Genomic DNA, 13,717 nt, shown 5'->3' with positions numbered 1-13,717 from the left:
TTACAGAATTTTATTCTCATTACCTTCAGCCACCATGCATTACTGTATAATTGGAGATTTGCTCCAATAATTTGGGGGGCGGGGAGGAAATGTCTCCTCCTCCTTGTAAGTCAAGCAATTTCAGTTGGAATGGTTATGAAAAACTGTTTCAGTATGGGATATCGAATCCACAAGGGATAAACAGCCATAGCAGAGCCAGACTAAAAGATCTTTAAGCAGGGTCTTTGTTCCATGCATTAAGATTCTGTTTGCTATTTCTTTACTCCCTTTGCATTGTCCTGGGAGTTGAGAGCAGAAAGAACTGTCACTTTGGTTTTTATCCCTTGGCAGGTAATGGGAGACTATGTCCCCTGCCTCTTGAGAAAACAGGGAGGAGAGATACTTACCATCAGCTTGCTTCTTTCTTCCCTGCTAGAAAGAAAAGGTTCCAATTCTTGCTTCCTTTTGCATCTCCCTTCCTTTGGCTTTCAGTCAGGCAGAGATGTACAGTAATTTAATATTCCTCGCCCTAGCAAGATGCATGCTTCAGATATGCCGAGGTTACAACTTTTGCCATCCTTAACCTAAGGAAGGGTGATACAACTCTTGTAGGGGTGTTTAATTTCATGCATTAAAAACTATGTTGAACATCAGCCTGCAAAATATTACTTCTCTAGCCTGAAGAGCTTGTGCATGGTTTTCATTGGGGTTGCATGAAAATGGGAATACTGTGGCTCCATTTCACAGGAGGTGCAAGAGCGGGGAAGAGTATGGGAATATCCCCTACCATGTTCATAAGTGTTCAGAGCTTTAAAAGATGCAAATGTTTTATAAGTAATAAATACTGCTATTGTTATATAATAATGATATAAACCACAGTGCAGAAAAGATTCTGCACTAAGTTACTGAAAACCATGAATCACTCACAGTTATCATTAAACCTAACTGGGGCTTGGAAAATGCAATTAGCTAGGCAATCCTGGTTCTGATTTCTTCACTTTCTTCCCTTAGTTGAACTCCTTCTTGGATTGTCTGCTCGGCCACCCCCTCCTGCGCTGAGTTCTTGGGAAGCTTCTGATGCCTCTTGCTGCAAGCCACATGGTGCGGGGGCACCTGAGTCTCTGCAGACAAAGACTGCTCTGTGGGCCCCATTGGCTGGGAATTGCCTTTATTCTTTGTTGGAAGAAACACTTGTCATTTGTTTTTTTTATACACCAGCCTCCTGTTCTGCCCGCCTGTGATTGCTTCTTTCTCGCTTTTGTGTTCTTTTTCTTCGCTTGCTTTGTAAACAAGCAAGGGGGTTAAAGGAAACCCTTCCTGGGGATAGCCCCATTCCCTTCCCCACACTTGCATTGCCAATGAGACAGAACCATGTCACCACCACTCGCCCAGTTGATGCAACTCCAACAGAGGCAGGTCTTCAAATAACAATACCACCAACAGTTTGCATTCGTTTAGAAAGGATTTGACATGGTTTTTAATGCATGATCCTAACCATCTTTGCAATAGTGATGTCACTTTTCCCTGACCTGGCTAGCAGATTTGTATAGTTCACCTTATATTGATGGGCGGATGGGTACAATATCCCCAAAAGGTGCAGGAACACAGTGTATGATGGCTGTAAAAAACCTTACACTTTTAGGCTATGTATTTCTCTGGTCTCATGCTGCAGCCCTTATCTGGAAACAGCATATGCAGCAACCTCCATTCATGTCTATGCTGCCTAGCATAACCTTAAATTCTGTACATAAAACAGCCAATGTTTTTTCATGTATGTTTATCACCCTGTGTTTTGATACCAAACAGGAGCATTCCAGCTGGTGTTTTTGCTCAGGTTAATTGTTAATCATCAAATCAGGAAGCAAAAGAAAGGCCAGAAAATAGTTTCATCTGTAAACCACCATCTGATTCCAGCAGGTTTAAAGAAAAATTAAGAAGGCTTCAAAACCTAAATTTTAAATCCCCCCCCCAATTAACAGCGCTTGTTTCTGCAAATACAAAAGATTCGGCAACACAGGACTTGAATAAAGGAATGCAAGAACCTTACACCAGGAAGCAGATGGGCCACTGAAGGATAAAGGGGATATCTTTTTATCAGAGACCAAGCTGGTTATGAAACACATTTCTACTTGGATTGTTATGAGGGAAGGGACAATGGTCTTGACCAAGCCAACTGTTGATTCAGCTTAGAAGAAAGCCCTGTTGTGAAAATTTGCTGTAGATGACTTCCCATTCTGAGCTGCCTCAGAAGTTCAACAATACTGAGGACTTTTATGGAACCTCCATTACAAATAATTGTAGGATGTTAGAATGCATTTATTGGTAAAAGCTAACATCCTAACAAATCTTGTAATGTGAAACATAAAATTTTGAAGGGCTCTATTAGTCCTCAAGTATGTCATAGAGAGTATGATAATCCTTCCCCACAGAGATCCAACCTATTTCTTCCCACCTAGGTTTCCTGAGTCTAGATAACACTTTGGTCTAGCCAAAGAATTTGGGAAGCTGGAGAAATACCAAGCCCTGAAGGAGGATGTGGAAAATAAGAATCAAAGTAGAGGACTCGGGCTGTGGCTCCTACAATGGGAGAGTGGCTCAAACAGATCCCAGAAACAACATTAATGAAATGCTAAGATTTTGGGCAGAACCCTCAAGCTCCCAGGCTTCTGATAGAAAATTGAGAAAGACACATAACTACCCATAGGGGAGAGAAGAGAATTTTTTAAACACACACACACACACACACACACACACACACACACACACACACACACACAAACTGTAAAGAGCATGAGAGAGATGATGCAATAAATGAAGGCATTGTTCACCAATTACTTTTTCAGCACTCAAACAGTTGCTGTCTGAAACAGTCACTGAGTGTAATGACAATGTCAGCTAGGCTTTAGGAAAAAGACCTAAATGTAATCAAGGCAGAGTTCAAAATTTAGCAGTGATTCTTATGGAGCTCCTGGACTCCTACAGAAACAGCTTTTGGCACCTGACTCAGCTGAAAATGCACCTGCGTGTCCAGTCCTGCTCTGGATGTGACTCTTAATGAGTAATAAAAGTGGGCTTGGCAATAAGCACCACCACCAGGAATGAGTGTGACAATCAAGATCCATTAGTATGATACTGAAGAACATCACCTATCAGCCTGACCTCAATACCTGGGAAAATTCTGGAAAAGATAAGCAGTGAATCAGCGAACACCATCTTTCTCTGGCCTATTGCCGTTGGAACTCTCCTTGTCATTGCTTATAGCCCAGGACAAGTGATAAGAATCCTCCCTCTGCCTGAAGTGTACTAGGGCCTCTTCCCATTACCAAGTTATAGTGCTCTCTACTTATCCTGGTGTTAGCAGAAAAAATTACTGGCATGAAAATTACTGTACCATTCCTGACACCCATCCTGTCTTCACTGCCTCCCTCCCTGGCCCTTGCAGCTATTCGATTTTCTTCTGATGTACAGCAGTGGGTAACAAGCTTAATAGATGGTATACATCTTGCCCCTGCCCTTGGAGGGAATTGGCATAAGAAGAAAAACACCTTTAACACCAGTACAGCTACTAATTACTAAGCCTGCCTCATACACGGGCTGAGGATCAGAAGGCCATGTGGGGGAGAGAGAGAAAGTCAAGGAAAAGTATTGGTGGCACCTCTAAGGGCAGAGAAGGAGCCATACTCCCAGTGTCTCCCCAATTTCATTTTCTGCTGAAGAGGTTATTATTTCTTCTGGGGAAATAAAAAAGGGAACAGCCCAGATATGGGACTATATTTCATATGAGTCATAGTATGAGAAAGAGGTGATCCATGAAGGTGACAGCTTGCTTTATGGTGTGTTCTCATTAGATTTACAGTACTTTATTTGGGTTGTAACTCTATCAACTGTGTAGGTGAATTGACATTTTATAGCCTTTGCCTTCCAGCCAGTTCCTTGTCTTGGCTTCTTCCCCTTTTGAAACCTAATTCTGCTGGCCTCCCCATAATTAGAAGCCCTCCCACACACACCTCACCCTTGCCATCATCCCTCTGCCCCGCCCCCCGCCCCCCAGCATATTTTCCTAACTCAGCTGACCCCACAAGCACTTCAGGGTTTGGAATGCATAAATGTCATTTCTAAATACACATTTTCATTTCAATGTTAAGCATGCTCCCAGGTTCAGCTTACAATTACAGCTTACAGCTCACACACAGCCTTGGTCAACCACCACTCTTAGATCACTTTCAACCCAACACGGAGGCACAACTGGTTCTTTGGAATATATGGAGACCCGAGGAATTTAAAGTAATCAGCTGATGAAGAGATGCTGAGTGATGCCCACGAATATGAATGTAATAACACAGTTCAAGGAACTGATGGCATAATCAGAAAAAACATCTAGGTACAAACATTTCAGTCCCTAGGGAAGCCATTTGACTTACTTTCAGAAAATGGATAAGTTCCCTTTGGAAATGCACTTGGCTAATAGATGTTGGGAAGACAAAAGAACAGTATTTAATGTGTTTCACATAAGGTCTGTAATTTGTATGTTCAGCAACAATTTGGTCCAGTTGTTTGAATTGTGTGAACTACTAGGATATAGACCCTGGTGCAAATCCTTCTTTTGGCTACAATTCTGAGTGACATAAATCAGCCAGACTCTTTCTCACTTGTGCTAATCTGCCTCTTTGATTTAGAGAGACAAGATGTCCCACATCCTGAGATCCTCAAGTCTTCCCAAATACAGTCCCCTTTATCCCTGTGGGATAGCAGCCCAGCTCAACATAATGTCCCACAACAAATAAATGTAAAAGTGTCTCCCACATTTCAGAGTGTTTACTGAAGTAGCACCATAGGCATTCTGGATGTGTAAATGCCTCTATCAGAACCTTGCAGACCCTGGCAGAATATTTGGGTGGCACTATCTTCCCCAGACATTAAGCTAAGGGTTTAGGTGACAATAATAGATTAACATTTGTGTCAGGAGTATTGTAGGGAAATGTAAGTGAAGGCTAATGAAGTGGCTGACGAAGGAGGAGAGATGTTGCTTAAGCCTTAAAGCAGGGGTCTCCAAATGTGGCCGCTTTAAGACTTGTGGACTTCCAACTCCCAGAATTCCCCAGTGAGCCACTGAACAAATGTCTTGCTTAGCAACAGAAATTTGGGGCTCAATTGTGGTCATAAATTGAGGATTCCCACAACATTGTCAAACTACCTAGTAGGGCTGTATTACTATTATCCTTCTCCTCTTTTCTATTACCTATTCCTTATCTTCCTATGACTATAACTTAGTTGCGTGTATCTTACAATTCATATTGCTTTATTTAGTATCCTAGTAAGATTTATGTTGATTGCTGTTTAGTATACTATGACCATCACTGAGTGTTGTATCTTATGAATTATGATGAATGTTTTTTTATGATTATAAGCATGATTTATCAATTGTTGCTTGTATGTACACTGAAAGCTTATGCACCAGAGAAAAATTCCTTGTGTGTCCATTTACACTTGGCCAATAAAGAATTCTATTCTATTCTAAAAAAAAAAGTTAAGGACTACCTGTTCAGGTAGTTCAGAGAGAAAAAGAAAAAAAGTTTCACCTCTGGGGAAGAATCTTCAACCCATTTAGAGGTAGAATTACTGATAACCATTTGTGTTTATCAAGGGTGGAAGCTCTTGAAGGAAATAAGTGGGTCCAAGGCATTTCAAACAGCAGGAAAACTACTTTTGGCACAGGGTAATGTTCTGCAGATCCTGAGAAGAATGTTTCATTTATATAAGAGGAGATATTTAATTAATTTAATTAAATTATTGAATTTAATTACGGCAGCGAGACTTTTAGTAGGGCAATATTGGAAGAAGGAAGAACTGCCGACTATAGAAGAATGGACTTTAAAAGTTTCCAACCTGGCGGAAATGGCAAAGATCTCAGCGTACTTGAAAGACCAGTCGCAACAGAGATATATTGTGGAGTGGAGAAGATGGATTGATTATATCCAGAATAAATATGGGACTAAAAAGTTTCATTTAGCATTTGAATAAGTATTGATGTGATATTTATATTGCTTGTAGTTATTTTATAAGAGTTAAAGTGCGATAGATTTAATAGTTTATTGTTGTTTGCATAAGGTAGACTATGATTGTTTGTATTTTTATACCCTGTATTGAGCTCTGGGAAGTCGGGGAGGGGGGAGGGGGAAGGGAGGGAGGTGTTGGGGAGGGCTGGGGAGAGGGGAGGGGGTTGGGAGGGGTTTTGTTTTGTTAAAAAAATGTATTGTAAAACTTTTCAATAAAAAAGAGGAGATATTTAGCTCTGCGCTGAACTGGATTCTAAGGTATGGAGTAGCATGAACGGGATATTTGAAGGGCGACATATTTTTGTATGCTAGCACAATACCATTACAACCTGGGATGAAGGAAAAGGGACTTAAGATGCAGCAGAGTGTTTTTGTAAGGGAAAGAACAATTCAGAGACGAAGGAGCAGTTTGGCTAGTCTAAAGAAAAGAAGAAATAGGGGAGACACGATAGCAGTATTCCAGTATTTGAGAGGCTGCCACAAAGAAGAGGGGGGTCACGTTATTCACCAAACCACCAGAGGGTAGGACAAGAAAGAATGGTTGGAAACTGATCAAAGAGAGAAGCAACCTGGAATTAAGGAGAAAGTTCCTGACAGTGAGGACAATTAACCAGTGGAACAGCTTGGCCCCAGAAATCGGAGGTTTTTAAAAAGAGACTGGACAGTTACTTCTCTGAGATGGTATAGGTTCTCCTGCTTGAGCGGGCGAGGGGTGGGGGCGGGACAGGGGCTGGACTAGAAGAGCTCCAAGGTCCCTTCCCGGCTGCTCTATTCTAACTGGTCCTTACCAGTCAAATTAAACAATTTTGCAGCACAGTGTCACCTGGTGGCTGATTTGTATATTGCAATATACTTGTATGAACCAAATTTCTTCCAGTGTGGTGGATTGGTTGCTCTTCCCCCCCCCCCCCCTTTATTTCAGAAGATTACTGTAATAAAATGTCTGTGCTTTTGGAAAGGGTCCATTTGATGAAAGCATCTATTTCAGATATCCTTGTTGATATTGGTTCCAGGTGTCAACTGGACACACATTTCTGGCTTGAAAACAAGAATGAAACTGTAGTCATGAAGTCTTTAGCAGTGCAGGATCTTGTGAGGTCTTGGCAGATCAAGTTTCAAATCCCTCTTCAGGCACTGGGCTCTTCGGTGGCTCTGACGTTGTTCCCTCAGTTTAACTTACTCGCAGGGTTGATGGGAGGATAAATAGAAAGCAACGGTCTATTGAGCTTTTTTGAGGAAAAAAGCATATAAATGTAGTCAACAAACAAAACACTGATTTTTTCCCTTTTACTGCAACTCCTATGTGTCTCTGTTACATAAGTTGCATAAGTACTTCTGTACTTAATTAAGCATTTTCTATTTGTTGCATCATCCAGAAAACAAGTGGATTCAGAGTAATGTTTTTTTAAATTCCATTTAGACTAGCATATCTGTGCTGCAGAACTCTGGACAGCCATCAGATGGCAGTGTTGATTTGAATGTTCTCTGGTGTTGTCAGATTTTTTTTTATTTTTATTTTTTTGCAGCCCCAATATGATAGCTTGATTTCTGTATTAAAAAAAACCCAGTCGTTGTCACATACCTTACATTTGCCTTTCTTCACTCTAAAATCTGCTGGATCATAATTTATTTTATTTAGACACTGCTCAATTCTAAACCAATTCTGTGTGGCTTACAACATAAGAAACAACATGAGGTAAACAAGGTAATAAATCTGGCACAAGACACAAAACCCAGTCTGGTCTAGTAGTTAAGCACAGGGGTCTTCAAACCTGGCCCTTTTATGACTTGTGGACTTCAACTCCCAGAATTCCTCAGCCAGGCACACCAAGTTTGAAGACCCCTGAGTTAAGGGATCAGGATAGAAGCCAGGAGACAGTGAGTTCTAGTCCCACCTTAGTCATGAAAATCAACTGGGTGACTGGGCCAGCCTCTCTCTCAGCTCAACACATATCATGGGGTTGTTGTGGGGAAAATAGGAGAAGGAAGGAGTATTATGTACGTTCACCATCTTGAAATATTTATAAAAATTATAAAGATGGGATAACAATAAATACTAAAAAAAATAAATTCTTCACAATTGTGAAGATTCTTAGTTAAGATTTTGAACCAATGATTGCAGAAGGCAACTACATTTTAGGATAAAATATAATAAAAATGTATAATATTGAAAAGGGGTTGGGTCTCCTTTACTGGGATAGTTAAACAAAAGCTAGGAGTCATGTATCTGGGAGGCTACATTTGTATCCTTCAGTATATATCCTACATTAAACAAGGGCTGAACTTTCACATCTGAAATAGATCAATAGGGTAAACTGTTGGTGTTGCATTATTTCAGGATAATGTTCACGTGCTATAATCTTTGATCACCCTATACTGCTTCAGAAATACTACCAAACCCTGCAAAATCTGTTTACAGCTGAGGCAAAAGTTATATTTGGGCCTTCAGTTTGATTGTACTCTTGTGGGGGGAAAACAACAGTAACACTATTGTGGGAACAATTCAGAGAAAAGAAATATTTTGCGGAATATTAAAAAGGTAGATATATTTCCCCAAAGGAATGGAGAAGATCTTTAAATAAGGCAGAAACTTCTACACATGTTCTGTTCCAGCCTACGACCAGCCCTGTTTGTGTGTCAGGGACAACCCCTTTTTCCTTTTTACAGTCAACAGGCTGGAAAAACCCAACCAAATTTATTTACAGTTCAAACAAAAAAGCAACAGAATATTTCCTTCAATAAATAAATCAAAATATCAAGCAAGAGTCAACAGACAAGAGTTAAACAAAAGTATCAAGAACAGACCAGGACTCTTTCAGAATGTCTTCAAACGGTTGCCTTCAGCAACCAGCCCCGCCCACACCTTCCCCTTTTATTATCAGTCCCAAGGCATGGCTTCTCACTACCTTCTCCTTCTCTCAATGAGTTGCCTCATTGATTTTCTCTGCTCTGCTCTGCTGGATTGCCTTCTGCTTCTAGCGTCTCTGAACAGATTCAGCTGTGATTCATCTAAGTCCAACACCTTGTGCTCACACAGCTGAGTCTCATGAGGAACATGACTGGAGGGGCCAGGCTGAGAGTCCTGCAGTGCATCAGAGCCTTCCTCTGACACCAAAGGCTGTCCAAACCCCTCCTCCTCCTCCTCAGATTCATCAGACTCAGCTGCTGGGACCATAGGCTGACACTAAATCACAACACACACACAACCAGACAACTCAGCAGAAACCAGCTTTTAGAAATGCAGATGCAAATGCAGATCCATTCAGGAAGGCTGGAGCCCTCCAGCTAGAAGTTGAAGACATCAGGAAGACAAAGACCTTTAAAATCTACACACCCCACCCAAACTCTAAGACAAGACATAATAGGAATAACCCACCACAATCAGAATACCAGAAAGGCACACTCAGACTCAAGTCAAAGTTTATGACACAGGAACAACTCCAAACAAAAGCCCAAGAAGGTATAAAAGCCCACTCCCTACTGCATGTGCTCTCTTTTCTTCTAGAGCCATCTTTCTGTCTGGCTCTCCTCTTCAATAAGCTACAATCTTCTTTCTAAAGCAGTTGCCATGTTGTTTATTCCCAGCTTGGACTGGACCCTGATGAAGACTTTTCCTTCAACACTATCTTGTCGCCAGCTTAACTCTGCATTAGTAATGAGCTATGCCCCAATGCTTCTGATCAATATGATGTGTTTTTGAGTTTAGGACAAGCCCCTGCTATGGTTTCCTGGAGAGCAAAGGAAAGGCTATAAGGAACAGAGTGCTGGAGAAAAGCCAACTACAAGCAGCCAATTTTTGGAGTTACTGTACATTTAGAGAGGAGATGTAATCATTTAGGAACTGGGACCTGTCAATGACCTTGAAAGCGCATTCCTACTCTTCCCTCCTCCCAACTTTAAACTAAAGCAATACACAAGTCTTAAAGCAATACACAAGTTTAACATATGAAATAGCTACCTCTTCATCTCTTGTCAAGCAATAACATTCGATGTTAGCAGCGTTGATAGATGCACTCACTGGAGAAATTTGGTCTCTATTCTTGGCTAGCTGTTATTTAAATATAACCAGAAGAGCATAAGACTGACCACCTCTCATTGTCTCCACCTGCTGTGGACTCAAATAATTCCAATGTTATATAAATTTTAATCCTGTTGGAGCACTACTACGATCTGTAACTGAACAGGTGGAGGTTTCAGGAAAGGCAGAGAAATGGATTAACGGAGACTGCAGGATCTCTTTTGTTGTAATCTGACAGGACAGCAAAGCTTTAGCAAGCATGTTAATATTCCTCCAAAGCATGGAAAATGAGTGGAATGGGAGAGGAAAATTGCTATTACTTCCAAGAATAATTGTCTTTGTTAAGAGTCAAGACATGCTATTAAAGTAATACTAGATGTGATCTGTTATAATAATGCATCCATTCAGAATACACCATTCCTCCAATAGAAAATATATTTTGTGTAAGAAATTGTTGAACAGGTTAAATAGAGAGCATACATTACTTTTACAATAGCATTACCCCCTTCGCTTTTTCCTCACTCTCATACTCAGCAGCAGGAGATAGATGTCTTCCTCAGAGATAGTCCTGTTTGTGTCTCTGCACAGCTCTGTGTCAATTGTGGGTCAGAATATTTTTTATTTCTCCACAATTCCTGAGAATACAGAAACCACAGCTGTCCTTAAAGCCTTCCCCCCAGCAGAAACCTTCATGATTTCTAGTTGGTTTTGGATAGCACACTAAAAAAGTTTTCCTTGGACTTTCATAGCAGATATTGCCCTGATTTGAGGGCCTGAAATGCCCTTGTTTTTCTCACCTACTGGGACCTAAGAGCTGGATTTATACAACATGCTAAGCCAACACTGAACCAATCAACCTTTTAGTGAGGATCTTTCTCCACTGCTGAATTAAAATGCTACTTCCTGAGTCAGCAGAAACCTATATCAGGGGTCTTCAAACTTGGCCCTTTTATGACTTGTGGACTTCAACTCCCAGAATTCCTCAGCCAGGCACATTGGCTGAGGAATTCTGGGAGTTGAAGTCCACAAGTCATAAAAGGGCCAAGTTTGAAGACCCCTGCCTATAGGGACACAACATTTGCAATCCCTACTTATGATCCCCATCCTGCCTTTATTACCTCTGCTCTTTATTGGCAACAAACGGTAGTGTCCTGGTGTGTGTCTGAGTGTTTCTACTGTATGTCTGTGTCTGAGTCATGTTAGGTAAAATGATTACTCTTGTTTTGTTTCTCTCCCTAGGTGACAGCTGACAGCCGCCATTCAGGATAGGAATGTGGGTGGGGAAAGGGAAGGTTCTGATGATTTTAAGCTGTGTGTTCCAGATGTCTTGGGAGTTTGAGCATGCTCTGTGTGTGTGTGTGTGTGTGTGTGCAGGGGGGGGATTCTGGGAATTGTTTTGTTCTTTCTGATGGAATTGAATTATCATGTTGAGCCAAAGAAGAGGGTTGCCTCTTACTTGCAGCTTTCATACCCTTCAGATTATCCATAAGCAAAGAGTTCCACCACTTAGCGGCATCATAGATTTCAGTCCAAGTGCCGATGGATTTATGGTTGCTCCCACACATACTTTGTCTTCCTTCCAAACACCTACCCCAGTTATTAGCACATATGTTTTGCATAGATAATCATTATCAGTGAAGCTGATAGTTGGTTCAACTAAACCTCAACCAGCTGGTGTTTGCAAAAGTCTTTTCATCCCCATTTTCTGCATGTGGTCTTGCTAAATTACTATACCCAAATTTAACCCCTGAAGTTTGTTTTATGCATTCGGATGACTGCTTACAGATAATCAGATTCCCTTGCCACACAGCTGTGCAAAACCAAAACAGGTTTTCTGAAATAAATACATCACTGCTGTCAAAATGGACCTTCTCCCCAGCCAGGCCATGCTATAGACTAGAGAGTAATTGCTGGTTGTTTTGCCCAACCTGTTGGTGACACCTGCTTGAGAAACAAAACAAAGCCAGAGGCTCCACCATTTGCTTTCTTTAATTTATTCCATACTACAAGTAGCATGTATCTCAACTGTCAGTACCTATCCTTCCATCCCCCTTCCCCACCGTCAGAACTGATGAAGCTTCTTGGATGAGAAGCAAAATGTTTTGTTCTTCTTCCTCAAGAAAAAAACAACAGTCCAGTTGCCTTTTGAAGAAAAAAAACAACAACTTGGAGACAACTATGACCTGGAGGACTGAGACTCCCCACAGACATCTGAGGGGACAACTACCCCCTGCCCTTATTACCAGAAGTATCTGAGGGAAGGGGTCAAAAAATTCAAAATACTGATCATAACATGTGAATGAAGTTTCATCCTTTTGTACATGCATGCACAATTGACATGTGTACAAAAAGGAGTGGGGCTCTGATTGTATGACCACAACTGCCATCCTGATTTTTCTGAACCTCTGTGTAGATGCAGCTGCTTGTTACCAAGCTGAATAGGTTTTGGTGATGAACACAGTGAAAAATGTGCTGGCATATTTTTTCCCCACAGTCCCTGGGATTAGAAGAAAGGGCCTCAAATGAGATTCTGATGAGGAATAATCCTAAATCACTAGAGGAAAGGAAAATTAGAGCAGATATATGTTCCTATTGACCTCTCTCTTACACACATTCATTTCACATGGATAGCAAAGGTTTTAGTTATTACAGAATATTGGACTCTTCTGTTATGCCCTTTGTAAAGTGAGTATTAGCCATCCGGGAATTGTGATCAGCTTAGCCAAATGGATGGGGCTTTGCAACTTTGTAGCATTTTTATTCCCCATCCTCACCTCTAACCTCAAGTTCAGTGTTTAATACAGCCTTTGCGGCTTTACTTTTGTCCACAGCATTAATTCCAAATAAATTGGATAGCCTGCAGATTATTTTCTTTGTGATTAATAGGAGGACCTTGCAGATGAATTTGGCCATGGATTTCAGATCAGTCTGATTTTTAACTTGGTTGTTGAACAATTGGTTTCTTCTGTTAGTCTCAAGAATGTACTTGGGCAAACTGCAGTTATCTCATGAAGATGAGATAACCTAGCAGATTTTCAACTGTATTATTGAGCCTTTATCTTAACATTTATGTTTTTTTTTGTGGAATAAGACTTACTGTATTAAGTTCACTTCCTTTTCTGGACTGATTTGGAAAGCAATGTGTATCATCCCTGAAATCTTGGCAGGTGTTAGGATCTAGGTATATTAAATCAAGATCATTTCCAACTTTGAAAGCTGCTAGGCATATTTGGTTATTAATAGGTAAGCAGTTGTGATTTGATCTCAAATCACATGATAACTTGATGTGGTAGAACTCAAATCTGAAAACAGCAAGGAAGATGTTCTGTTTGAATACCTGGGCTAAATGGTGGCTTATTATTTTAAATCAATTGATTTTCAATGGCTGTTTTAAAATCTTTGAGAGATTGTCTTTTGAGTTTAGCTTATTTGCAATATATTCTTGGCAATATATCCTGAAAACTTTATCAGCCTGCAAGATACGTGTTATTTTAGCTTCATTAAGAGAGGCTGCAGTCAAATGAATATCAAGAATTCATTTTTATAAGGTAGTAAAAAATGAAAGAAAAAAAATATTGGATCTGTGGAAGGAAAAATTAGAATATCCAGTTTTGGAAAATCAATGGGTCCATGTATTAAAAATGGTAAATACACTTCTTACTAC

Source organism: Vipera berus (genome assembly GCF_964194415.1).
Source record: "Vipera berus genome assembly, chromosome: 1".
NCBI classification, from domain to species: Eukaryota; Metazoa; Chordata; class Lepidosauria; order Squamata; family Viperidae; genus Vipera; species Vipera berus.
Note: the sequence above shows the minus strand (reverse complement) of the source record.